Source organism: Trachypithecus francoisi, unplaced genomic scaffold, assembly GCF_009764315.1.
Source record: "Trachypithecus francoisi isolate TF-2019V2 unplaced genomic scaffold, Tfra_2.0 Lachesis_group10, whole genome shotgun sequence".
Taxonomy (NCBI): Eukaryota; Metazoa; Chordata; class Mammalia; order Primates; family Cercopithecidae; genus Trachypithecus; species Trachypithecus francoisi.
Window position 1 is genome coordinate 61,671,792 of NW_022681455.1, and position 13,027 is coordinate 61,684,818.

Sequence of the window (13,027 nt, forward strand, 5' to 3'; positions counted from 1 at the left end):
TGTTTTATTTCTTTGCATACATATAAACCATGGGTTACCCAGCTGTTTACAAGTTTACTCATGAATTTCAACTCTGCTGCACTGACCTATCATCAAACAGTAGCCATATCACCTACCAGTTCCTCAGGGAACACGTTATTGAGGCTACTTTTTTCTCTTTAAATGTGTTACAAATAGTAAACTATGTAATTATTTTCCAGAAAAAAAAATCCTTGAATTTCTTGTGAATGAAGATAAAATGATCAGTGGAATTAAATAGTCAAAAGTAAAGGTGAGGCTTGTTTTTATATTTACAAAGAAACCCTAATTAATTAATTATCTTAGCCAACATCATCTTAGCACACAATCTCATAACACAATGTTTAGACAGTAAGTCAATCCTAGTACACATTAGGGACTTAATTTATGGTTATTGAACCAAAGGTGATGACATATATTTTGTAAAATAACTCAGAGGAATAGGCTGTTTCTTTACAAAGCAGCCTAATAACTACTTTGTCCAGAACAACCTACCTAAGTACCATGATGTCTGTCAGCTATATCATCACTTCTAATTCTATTTGAAGATACAACTGAAACCACTACTGAAGCAGAAAATTTCCTTGACTCCTTCACGGGTGGAAACTGGAGTGCATGGGCACTGGAACTAGCTGGCCGCTTCTTCAGGGCGGCTGGGGTGGACTCCCCTCACTCAGTCTTATTGCATTCCACCCCTCGCAGGAGGGGGAGTACAGGTGAATAGGTGCAGGAGCCAGGGCGAGTGCTTTTGGGCATTGTCAGGAGCAAAGCTTTGTGGTGGCCCTGTGGCAGCATCTAGTGAAGAGTACCCACAACTCCTGAAGCCCCAGAGGACTAATAAATACTAACTGCTTTAAATTCCTAATTCAATGTTTCTTTTCTTTTCCTTTTTTTTCTTTCTTTTTTTTTGAGACAACGTCTTCGCTCTGTCGCCCGGACTGGAGTGCAGTGGCGCTATCTCAGCTCACAGCAAGCTCCGCCTCCCGGGTTCAGGCCATTCTTCTGCCTCGGCCTCCCTAGTAGCTGGGACTATAGGTGCCTGCCACCACGCCCGACTAATTTTTTAGTATTTTTAGTAGAGATGGGGTTTCATCATGTTAGCCAGGATGATCTTGATCTCCTAATCTCGTCTGCCGCCGGCCTTGGCCTCCCAAAGTGCTGGGATTACAGGCGTGAGCCACCGCGCCTGGCCGTGTTACAGTGTTCTTTTAGCTTTGCCATCTGCCCACAGCTTAAGTCTTAAACAGCTGAGTGGGCCCTCTGCCTTTTCACATGTGGTGGTTGCTCTCCACCAGCAAGGTCAGAGAGTCAGTGTGACAGTCTTCATTGTCTGCACCCAAGGGTCCTGAGCTCTTGTTTGGCCTCCAGGAAAAATCAGGTCTTACTAAGTAATTGAAGGGTGGTGAATGTGGAGGATTTTATTGCGGATGAAAGTGGCTCTCTGTGGGAAGGGGAGCTGGAAAGCAGATAGAGTCGTAGGGCAGTCCTCCCTAGGAGTTCAGCAGTCCTTGGCCAGACTCTTCTCTGAAGCCACGCTGTCAAGCTGTCCCTTTGAAGTCAAGCTGCTTCTCTCAGATATCTAGATGTTTCTCTTCTTCTCTGCTTTCTGCTGGTGGAGCCTGGGGTTTTTATGGGCACACGATGCGGGGCAGAGCAGGCTATAGGTGGTTTTGGAAAAGGCAACATTCAAGTGAGGAAACAGGAATACATGTTCTCAAATTGGACTGCAGTTCCAGGTTTGAGGGTGGGATCCTTGCCAGAGACCTGCCCTCTTCTGCCCAGAATTTCCCTGCCTCCTGGCCTTATCACTACTAAGGCTGTCTAGTACTGAGAGGTGAAAATGTGCTAGCAGCCCTCGCTTGCTCTGGGCACCTCCTCGGCCTCAGCGTGTGGTTGAGGGGCCCTTCAGCCTGCCGCTGCACTGAGAGAGATCCTCTCTGGGATGGCCGAGGCTGGAGCCAGCTCCCTCTGCTTGCCGGGAGGTGTGGAGGGAGAGGCACAGGCCAGAACCGGGGCTGCGCACGAAGCGCCTGGTCCCATCAACCGCCCAAGGGCTGAGGAGAGCAGGCACATGGCCGGGGACTGGCAGGCAGCTCTGCCTGTGGACCCGGCCCAGGATCCATTAGGCAAGTCAGCTGGGCTCCTGAGTTGGGTGGGGTCTTGGAGAACTTTTATATCTAGCTGGAGTATTGTAAATGCACCAATCAGCACTCTGTGTCTAGGTAAAGGTTTGTAAACGCACCAATGAGTGCTCTGTGTCTAGCTAGTCTAGTGGGGGCTTGGAGAACTTTTATGTCTAGCTGGAGGATTGTAAATACACCAATCAGCACCCTTTCAAAACGGACCAATCAGCTCTCTGTAAAATGGACCAATCAGCTCTCTGTAAAATGGACCAATCAGCAGGATGTGGGTGGGGCCAGATAAGGGAATAAAAGCAGGTTACCCTGCTGGCGACCTCAGATAGCCTTCCATGCTGTGGGAAGTATGTTTTTTTAGCTCTTTGCAGTAAATCTTGCTGCTACTCACCCTTTGGGTCCATACTGTTTTTTTGAGCTGTAACAATAACCACAAAGGTTCACTCCTGAACGCAGTGAGACCACGAACCCACCAGAAGGAAGAAATTCCAGACACATCTGCACATCTGAAAGAACAAACTTCAGGCATACCATCTTTAAGACGAGGGTTCGCAGCTTCGTTTTTAAAGTCAGCATGACCAAGAACCCACCAATTCCGGACACAGTATCAAGAAACCCAAGTGAAATAAATTATATTATTGCTTAACAAGTATTCAGTTTCTGTCCCCACTGTGAAAGGAATGTATTTCCCTACCCAGTTGATGTTGGACATGGCTGTGTGACTTGCTTTTTCTAATGGGATGATAGTGGAAATTATGTGAGTAGAATTTGAACTGTGTTTGTGTGATTTAACTTGGTCTCCTGCACTTTGATCTTTTTTCGTAAAGAGGATGTGTCTCAGATATGTTTAGGTTTAAGAAGGATGAGAAATGGGTGAACGTAGTTCACAGCTAGGAAACAGGCCTTATTGCTCGAGATTTATATCAGCTGAACTAATGTCAACCCATAGATGAGTAAGAAACAGATGTTTATTGGCAAACAGGGTGGTAAGTAGTTTGGTGTAAAAGTAATCACAGTTTTTGTCATTATAAGTAATGGTAAAAAGCACAATAACTTTTGCACCAACCTAATAGATGCCAATGAGTTTTTTTTTTTTTTTTTTTTTTAATGCAAAGTTGTTATGGGTAGAAACGACTCATACACCAAGGAATAAAAGCATTTCATCAATTCACAAGGAGAAGAAAGAATTTTAAAAGTTACTTAATTATGAAACTATTGGTTTAACTGGTGAAATAGCTGTACAGGTGAAAGCTTTGTTACGCATGCAAAGACATCAATAAGGGAAGATTTTGAAAAGTAAAGCATCTAGTGAGAAAATATAAAAGGAAAATGACAAATATAGAAAAATCTTAGGGATTTTATTGGTGAAAGGAAGGAAAAAATGAGTGAAGCTTGAAGGGGTATTAGAAAAAAGAAGTGTTTTTAAATTTGTTACTTTTTACTTTAAATGAATAAATGATCTAAATATATTTACATTTAGAAGAGAAATATCAATGAAGCAAGAGCCCTAAAATGCAAGGGAGGGAGATATTTACTGATTTCAAAAAAAGCTTTGGCTCAGCTGAGTTGTGAATGACTCTCTGCACAAAGTGAAAGCAAGGAAACAAACTTACTGTGAGACAGGAGAAAAAACAGTAAATTACAGATAAATTCTAAAGACATAAGGAAGCTCTGACCACCTAGATATGTTGAAATGACAAGATTAATAGCAAACAAAGGCACTTGTGCTAGATGACCTATATTTGCCAACATGGGATAAGGAGATTGTATGATTGAATAACTTGGAGAAGAACACACACAACTTTTATTTTTACTTATTTTATTTATTATTATTATTATTTTTTGAGATGGGGTCTCGCTCTGTTGCCAGGCTGGAGTATAGTGGTGTGATCTCAGCTCACTGCAACCTCAGCCTACCAGGTTCAAGCAATTGTCCTACCTCAGCCTCCAAGTAGCAAGGACTACAGGTGTGCACCACCATGCCCAGCTAATTTTTATATGTTTAGTTAGAGACAGGGTTTATCCATGTTGGCCAGGATGGTCTCCATCTCTTGACCTAGTGATCGGCCTACTTCGGCCTCCCAGAGTTCTGGGATTACAGGCATGAGCCACAACACTTGGCCTGTGTCAATAACAAAGATGATAGCAACAAGAGCAAACTGTCTGAAAATTTGACATTATTTGTATTAGTGATATACAAACTCTTACTCTTGTTAAGATTCTAAAATGTGATCTTAATGGAAATTTAAGTATTCATTTGGGGCAAGCAATTCAATGTCTAGGGTCCATTTACTTCTGCTTTCCTGTTTTTAACATAGGGCAACTACAATTTCATCTTGAAGAAAAGAAAATCATAGATTTTATCAAATAACCTGATTTTTTACATGAATAAGATAACTATTTACTTTCTCTTTAAAAATAAAGCATACTGAAACTGGACCCCTTCCTTATACCTTATACAAAAATTACCTCAAGATAAAGACTTAAACATAATACATAAAACCATAAAAACCCTAGGAGAAATCCTAGGCAATACCATCCAGGACATAGGCATGGGCAAAGACTGCATGACTAAAACACCAAAAGCAATGGCAACAAAAGCCCAAATTGACATATGGGATCTAATTAAACTAAAGAGCTTCTGCACAGCAAAAAACCAGAAACCAAACAAATAAACATACAAAAACTATCATTAGAGTGAATAGGCAGCCTACAGAATAGGAGAAAATTTTTGCAATCCATCTGACAAAGGACTAATATCTGGAATCTACAAGGAACTTAAACAAATTTACAAGGAAAAAAACAATCCTATCAAAAAGTAAGTGAAGGATATGAACAGACACCTCTCAAAAGAAATTTATGCAGGCAACAAGCATATGAAAAAAAATTCATCTTCACTGGTCATTAGAGAAATGCAAACCACAATGAGATACCATGTCACACCAGTTAGAATGGTGATCATTAAAACGTCAGGAAACAACAGATGCTGGAGAGGATGTGGAGAACTAGGAATGCTTTTACACTGTTGGTGGGAATGTAAATTAGTTTAAACATTGTGGAAGACAGTGTGGCGATTCCTCAAGGATCTAGAACTAGAAATACCAATTGATCCAGCAATCCCATTACTGGGCATATACGCAAAGGATTAGAACTCATTCTACTATAAAGACACATGCACACGTATGTTTATTGCAGCACTGTTTACAATAGCAAAGATTTGGAACCGAACCAAATGCCCATCAATGTTAGACTGGATAAAGAATATGTGGCACATATACACCATGGATTACTATGCGGCCATTAAATAGAATGAGTTCATGTCCTTTGCAGGGGCATGTATGAAGCTGGAAACCATCAATCTCAGCAAACTAACACAGGAGCAGAAAACCAACACCACATGTTCTCACTCTTAAGTGGGAGTTGAACAATGAGAACACATGGACACAGGTAGGGGAACATCACACACCAGGGTCTGTCAGGGTTGGGGGGCAAGAGGAGGGATAGCATTAGGAGAAATACTTAATGTCAGTGACAGGTTGATGGGTGCAGCAAACCACCGTGGCATGTGTATACCTATGTAACAAACCTGCACGTTCTGCACATGTATCCCAGAACTTAAAGTATTAAAAAAAAAAAAAAAAGATGTTATTAACTCCTGGACTGGATTGCAGAGAAAACTGTAAATGTTTTAACACACTTGTGTTTCTACTGCCAAATTCCTGTTAGCTCATTAATTGCATTCCACATACACCTTTGCAAATGTTTGCCATATCGTCTGTTTATAAACATCTTAGATGTGGCAAATTTTTTTTAAAGTAAAGGATAGAGATAAAAACAAAATTCATATGAATTATACTAATTTATTTTTGAATTTTTATTTTTTGAGGGAATCATAAGTATAAATTTACTATATACCTAGTGGTGTATAGTAAAACTGTAGGCATAATGATAAAAGGAAATCACTTTATAGTGTTAAGCTTCAAACCCAAACCTCTAAATAAGAGGAAAGACTCAGATGCCTAAGAGATCAGGCAGATAATACAAATAAATGAAACAGGCAAGATGAGAATACAAGTCTTGCCAAGAGAGGCAACCCCTACTTAACTCCAACTGATTGATCTCGTTTGAAAACACAAATCACAACTGCCAAACCTGATTGTTCAGGAGAAGCCAGAAATTCTAATGTTTAATGTGAAACCTCTAGATTTCTTATATGGGAGCACAATTTTCTTGAAAACACTGGGTAAGCTAAATAAAGCTGACCATCTATCAGTTTCAGTGCTGAGTTGTGCAAATGATGAATGGCATATCCCCTAATTGGGGTATTAGACTGCCACTCACCAGTCACAATTTGCAGTTGCAACAATGGCATCACCAGCTGTGTTATGCACACACTCCTGAGCCTTGGAGAACAACTAACTCTACAGGAAAAAGTGGAAGGCTCATCTAAGCCATTCTTGTTAGCTTTCATGACTAGTTGCTGGTCTACAAGCAATAAATTCCCAACTGCTCCTGCAAGAAGGTTTTGGGGTCTGGGAGGCCTTTATCTGGTTCAGAAAGCAGGGCTGCTTCTCAAAGCACCTCCAAGTGCTGCCCCTGTTCAGATGGCAGGCATTTCTGGTTACCAGCACCTGATGACTGACATATAGGAGCACGTACACACACCCAGGAGCTTGGTGCCCAACAGAGGGTACACTGGTTTCACAACATCATATACTCGGGATGATCCACTTAGCCACCACAATGATGTTGCTGACAGTGGCTGAAGTCTTCTTCTCAGCCTCTGAGCCCATTGTCATGGTAACAAGTTTTTCTCTCCAAGTGTGACAAATCTTCAAGGTGACAATGCAGTGGGCCATGAGGCCCAAGGCATCCTAGATCCAGTCTTCATTATCCAGAATGGGCTCTATGCCGGGGTTGGTGATGACAACATCATCCATTTCTATCTCAGAGAGCTCAGACTGGGTCTCCATGGCACCTAACAGACTCATAATGGACTTGGAATCATAGTGCTGCAGCAGGTCTCCTAGCCAGCGGTAGCGCTGCCGTCAAACACCACTAAGACTGCAAACAAAGCTAGAAAGATGGTAGCCAGCGTACTTATGGCAACAATCACCATGGCCTTCTTGCTTCCCGGTGGCTCCTGATTCAGTCTCACTCATATCTTCCTCTTAGGCTAAATTTTCTCAACTTGTAGATGAGCAGCCCCACCGCGGTGGGAGCAAGCTATACTAATTTATTTTTTAAAGAAATGAAGAAGTCTTTTTTACATACCACAAAATATAATACCTTCAGTTATGTTTAAAACAATAAAACAAACGAAACTCTTAGATGAAAATGAGAGTCCTAATAACAATATTATATTGTGGTGCTTACCCAATCATCAATCTTCTGCCCATATTGCAGATACTTTAAGGGGAAAAAAAAAAAAAAAAAGTAGAAACAAATAACCAAAAAAAAAAAAAAAAGTAGATTTACTGCTGGCCATATGAAGAAATTCTATTTTCAATAAAGCAATATAATTCAGCAAAACTTTGTTGAGGACTAAAGTGAATAAGAACTTTGTAACCTTTACTTCTAGGAAACATTCCTCTTATTATCCATGTAAGTTATCTATAGGAAAAAGTATTTCTAGCATTTTTCTTTTTTAAGTTTTGTTTGAAGCTTTGAAGTATTCCTTAATAATTTTTGTTTGGAGGGGAAAAGTAGACTATCTGACATATGCAATAGGCACAATTTTTAGTTTGCATGTGTTCTGATGTGATTTTTTCCCCTGAAAACACAGCTGTAAGGGCATAGAACTCAGAATAAGTTAAATCAATCTCCTTATAAAAAATTTTAAGGTTCGGGTAGACAATCTGTTATAAGTTGTTCATGACTGTTTCTATGTGTTTCTGTTACCCATTTACAAATTTTTGTAAAAATTGAGGCCACTCTGCTCCATTTTCTCTAAGTTCTCTCTCAAGGAAAAAATAAATTCTACCTAAAACTAACCTAGAAAGTGTGTATATGCTCACATGTGTGTCCACATGGGGAAAAGTAGAGACTGGAGAAAATGTACACACTGACAGGAAGGGGTATTACTAGTGCTCTCTCAGAAATAAAGAATAAAATCAAGACCACCATATGTTTTTCTTAATTTTAATATATCTTTTGAGTATTTGCACATAGTGACATTCTCATTAATTATGATTTCAGAATAATAATTCTGTATTTATTCTTCTATTATTTTTCTATTAGTTATTTGTTTCTCTCTAATGTATGTTGCACAGAGGTATGCTTATATAAACCTAAATATGTTAATGAGGTGATTAAGACATAATATAGACTATACTGTAAGACTGAAGTGTCTAGACTAAATTACTTACTTTATGGTACAGCATAGGTCAAGTTTTCTGACTTTTTCTTCTGCCTATACACTATCCTATTTATTTAAATTTGTATAGTGACACAACTGACTTGAAAATTGGATGAATTTACTATTTTCAAATAATAATATATCTATGAGAAGAAAAAACACAAAATTTGAAAGAACATAAATTGTATAACTTACACTTTGTCTTATTTAAGTATTTCTACTACATAGCAAGTAAATGATTTGAGTTTGATTTCGCTTTCTTAAACTGAAAGGAAAATGTACACATTTGAGTAATATATTATTGAAGCCTTAATAATATTAGGGAAATATCAAAACAGAAATATTTACAATTGTTACAATTGATGGATAATGTCTGACAAAATTATTTATTTTTTGACATAAATGTAGTTTGACTATTAATGAAGTTGTTAGGTAGCAATTTAGTAATGCATATAATATAATAACCAATAGATACAAATTCTTATTTAAAGGAGGATGGAAATAAAGACAAAATAAAGAACTATGATCCACACTGGGAAACTGAAAACAGAAGCATATAATTAGATTAATTTAAATAGAGATTTTTGAGTTATATATTTCAGTTACAATCAAACTCATAGCTTAGTCCTTGCAGTTCTATAAAAGATGAATTAAGTGTAATATATGCAATTGGTTGTATGCTTGAAAATTAGTTACTGAAATTCTCAGGCCCTTTCTATAATGTTACAAAGGTTTTCTTCTGATAGCGTATACTACTGGTTAATAAAACTTCACAGTAAATTCACTGAAAATATACCAATTTAAATTTTAACAATTTTGAAACATTCCAAGCTAGATTCAAATGTATTCTTTCCATTCCTTTTTCATTACATGTTTGAAGAAATTTCTATGAATATTACCTTTTATAAAAATGATACTTAAATACATTAAATATAAATAGAAATTATGTAGTTAAAAATGAAATTCTATTTTTGAATATTGAATCAACAACGAAGAAACTACTGACTTCCTAGAATATTTTAGATATATTCAAAATAAAATTCCATAAAGAGTGATTGAAGAAATAACTGAAATGTTAATTTCTTAAAACAGTCTTTACTCTTTTAGAGGTATTGCACGAACTCTATGACTCAGTGACAATAAAACTACTCTAAAGTATTTTTCCTAGAATCATTAAGGAGTATTGATTATAAAAGCTTCCCCAAAGTTGTTCCTCCCTTTGGCCCATTATCGTAATTGTTACTATTTTATCTTTTCTGTAGAGTCTTTCCTGGTAAGTCAAACATTTTCCTAACTGCTTTTAACATTATATTTATATTGCAAAATGAGTCCTGAGATATTTCTATATTTTCAAAATTGCAGTATTTATTAAGTGCATATGCTAGTTCTCACCACTGTGCCAGACACTGAGTCAAGGCTGTAGTATATAAGAGTGAGCAAAATCAGACAAGGGAAGCTTACTATTGAAGAAGACAGAAAATATTCACACGAAGAAACATAAAATAAAAACTCACAATAATTCCTACAAAGAAAAATTGTATAAGAATCCGAGGGACTTGTCCTTTTCTGGGAAACAGAAGAATACAACTTATCATTTTATATTACCTTATGATTTTCATTATGTAGTCATTTTCATTTTATATTATTATAGTTTGCCTTTCAAATTATGTGTCACCAAGTTGTGAAGAAACAATGTAATGTACTATTTTTTATTCATCCCTTTGAATCTAGGCATATAAAAGGTGTGTCTGATAGCTTATTACATGCATGAAGACCAATGGTTTTGTGATAGAAATCTTATAATCACTGTGATATAAAAAGTTTCTGGATGTGCATCTTTAAAAATCATAAAATAAAATACATTTCTTTAGCAAAACAGCCTAATCAAATATCATTGATATCAGTATTCCTTTCTTTTCCTAATTCAATATTCAGTTTTCTTTTTTTAAATGTGTGTTCTACTTTAGTAAAAGATCAAGTTTTTTGGGGTAAAATATAATTTATGATGTTATATAACAGTCCATTGTTAAGCAAAGTGAAACCACACTTTAACCTGGTAGAGAAAAACAATGGTAATTCATTATCCAATGATCATCACAAAACATTTCTCTGGAGCAAAATCTGGAAGCATTCACCTCTCTTTTCCTAAAGCTGATTCAGCCACAAGGATGGCATCACAAGCTTGGCACTTGGTGTAATTTCATTTTCTGCTGTCACCATCTTGAAATGTTTAATAATTTCATCTTGGAACTTATGTTTTGCAAGTGAGGTCTGATAAGTTTGATAGGACAATGCAACATGCCAGTGAGCAGTGCTGCTTCCTTTGTAGACAGCATGCCCATTTTCTTATGAACACAGAATTCTTGTGGATCCACAACATGAGGAGTTCAGGAAGACTCAGATCTACTACAAAGTCTGAGTGTTACATGAATCATCGAGTAACTAGGATAAGGAAGGGGAGCACTGACATCATCAAGAGGCTACAGTTTCCATTTAAGCAATACTTGCTTTAACTGTGGAAAGAATGCAATGACATTCTATCATGAATAAAAAACTCTCTATATCCTTTATTTGTGTTACTCCTCTGTATTAACCAACCATGGATGCTCCAAGCCATAGTTCCTTTTCCTTATAGTTTTTCTTTAGTTTATCACTATGCTAAAGGTATAGAGGTTAGTAGCATGTGTGCCACTGAGAAGTGAAATAAAAACAATTGTGTTAGTTTGTGCAGTATTTCTACCATTCTGATAAGGATTTGATGTAATTTAGATATTTGTCCCTTCAAAACCTCATATTGAAATGTGATCTCCAATGCTGGAGATGGGGCCTGGTGGGAAGCTGTTGGGTCATGAAAGGGCTGGATGGGGCTGCATCCCTCATGAATGGCTTGGTACCCTCCCTACAGTAATGAATGTGTTTTCACTCTAATAGTTACCACATGTCTGACTGTTTAAAAGAGCCTAGTACTTTTCTTGCTTCCTCTTTCCTTTTGCAACAGGTCTTTTCTTCCTTCACCTTGCTCCATAAGTAAAAGCTTCCTGAAGCCCTAACAGAGGTTGAGCAGATGTTGGTGCCATGCTTGTACAACTTGCAGAACTGTGAGCCAAATAAACCTCTTTTCTTTTGAAGTAACTCAGTCTCAGGTAGCTCTTTATGGCAGTGAAAAACGGACTAATGCAGGATAAAATATGTGTTGTGGAATTTTGGTGATGCTACTTTCAAGTTAAAGGCCCTTATATTTGTATAGGAAATGGCATTGCACAATCGAAAATGAACAGTTTAGTCTATGTTCATATTTGAAAATTTTAATTCTTCTTTATTTAGAACAATAATAGCAATTTTAAAAATATCATGACAAGATGAGAGAAAAGCAATACAAAAAAGGAAAATGATTCATATTTTAGTAATTTTGTTTGACATGCAATTTTGATCTTGTTGCCTAGGATGGAGTGCAATGGCACGATCTTGGCTCACTGCAACCTCTGCCTCCCAGTTTCAAGCAATTCTCCTGCCTCAGGCTCCTGAGTAGCTGGGATTACAGATGCCTGCCACCATATCCCACTAATTTTTGTATTTTTAATTTTAACCATGTTGGCCAGGCTGGCCTCGAACTCCTGACCTCAGGTGGTCAACCTACTTCAGCCTCCCAAAGTGCTGGGAATACAGGCATGAGCCACCACGCCTGGCCAGTAATTTAACAGTACTTTTGTCTTCCGGTTTGAACAAGAGTGTCCTTTTTTTCACTCTACTGAGCTGGACCTCTATAGCCTCAGACAATCAAATACTCTTTTTTATCCTACAAGGTAGATGGGTTAGTCATACAACAATCATTTCAGTCACATCTCAGTAAATTTATGATAACCGTTATTTTGCTTTTGAAAACTAAAACTATTCACTCACAGTAAGAAATTAAAACTATGGTGTGATGCCGTTTACTGGAGGAACTTGTAATATGGTAGTTTAAAATCTAAAAAAGAGACAAAGGTGAAAACTAAGGAAAATTGTCCATGTATACCAACCAAAGAAGGTAATTATTTTTATGAGTTATAATGCAGATTTTTCTTTAAAGACTAAAGTTTAGCAAAAATGATCATGACCACATATAAAATGATTAAGGGACTAGTATCAAAATGTTTTTACCAGAAAGATCTGTTTAGGCATCTTAATCTCTAATCATATCAGACAGATTGCATGTCTACTAAAGTATTCAAATTTATTTTCTCTATATCCCAGTTGTGCCTATTGTTCTTTGCTAGGTAATTCCATTCAGAACCATTACTTTTCTATACAACAGAAGTACCTAGAATAAAAATCTTGACTGCTTTCCTGAATAATATTTAAAAATTTCTATTTACCACAAAATTTTATAAAGACCTTAAAACAATACCGACATTCCTTCAAATTCTCAGAAATTCTAAAATGTAATTTATACAAATGTTAGGGTCCTAGAATAACCTTATTAGGGTTCCTTCATCTATTTTGTAGGGACAGGGGAAATATAAACAATACTGTTGTT

At 37.3% G+C, this 13,027-nt stretch overlaps 1 protein-coding gene and 1 pseudogene across 2 annotated transcripts in view; both read right to left on the reverse strand.

Moving 5' to 3' along the window:
* Window positions 1-13,027, reverse strand: part of EYS (eyes shut homolog) — a 2,089,174-nt gene that overhangs the window by 1,033,544 nt on the left and 1,042,603 nt on the right. The window lies entirely within an intron of this gene.
* LOC117088276 lies at window positions 6,639-7,272 on the reverse strand (annotated as a pseudogene).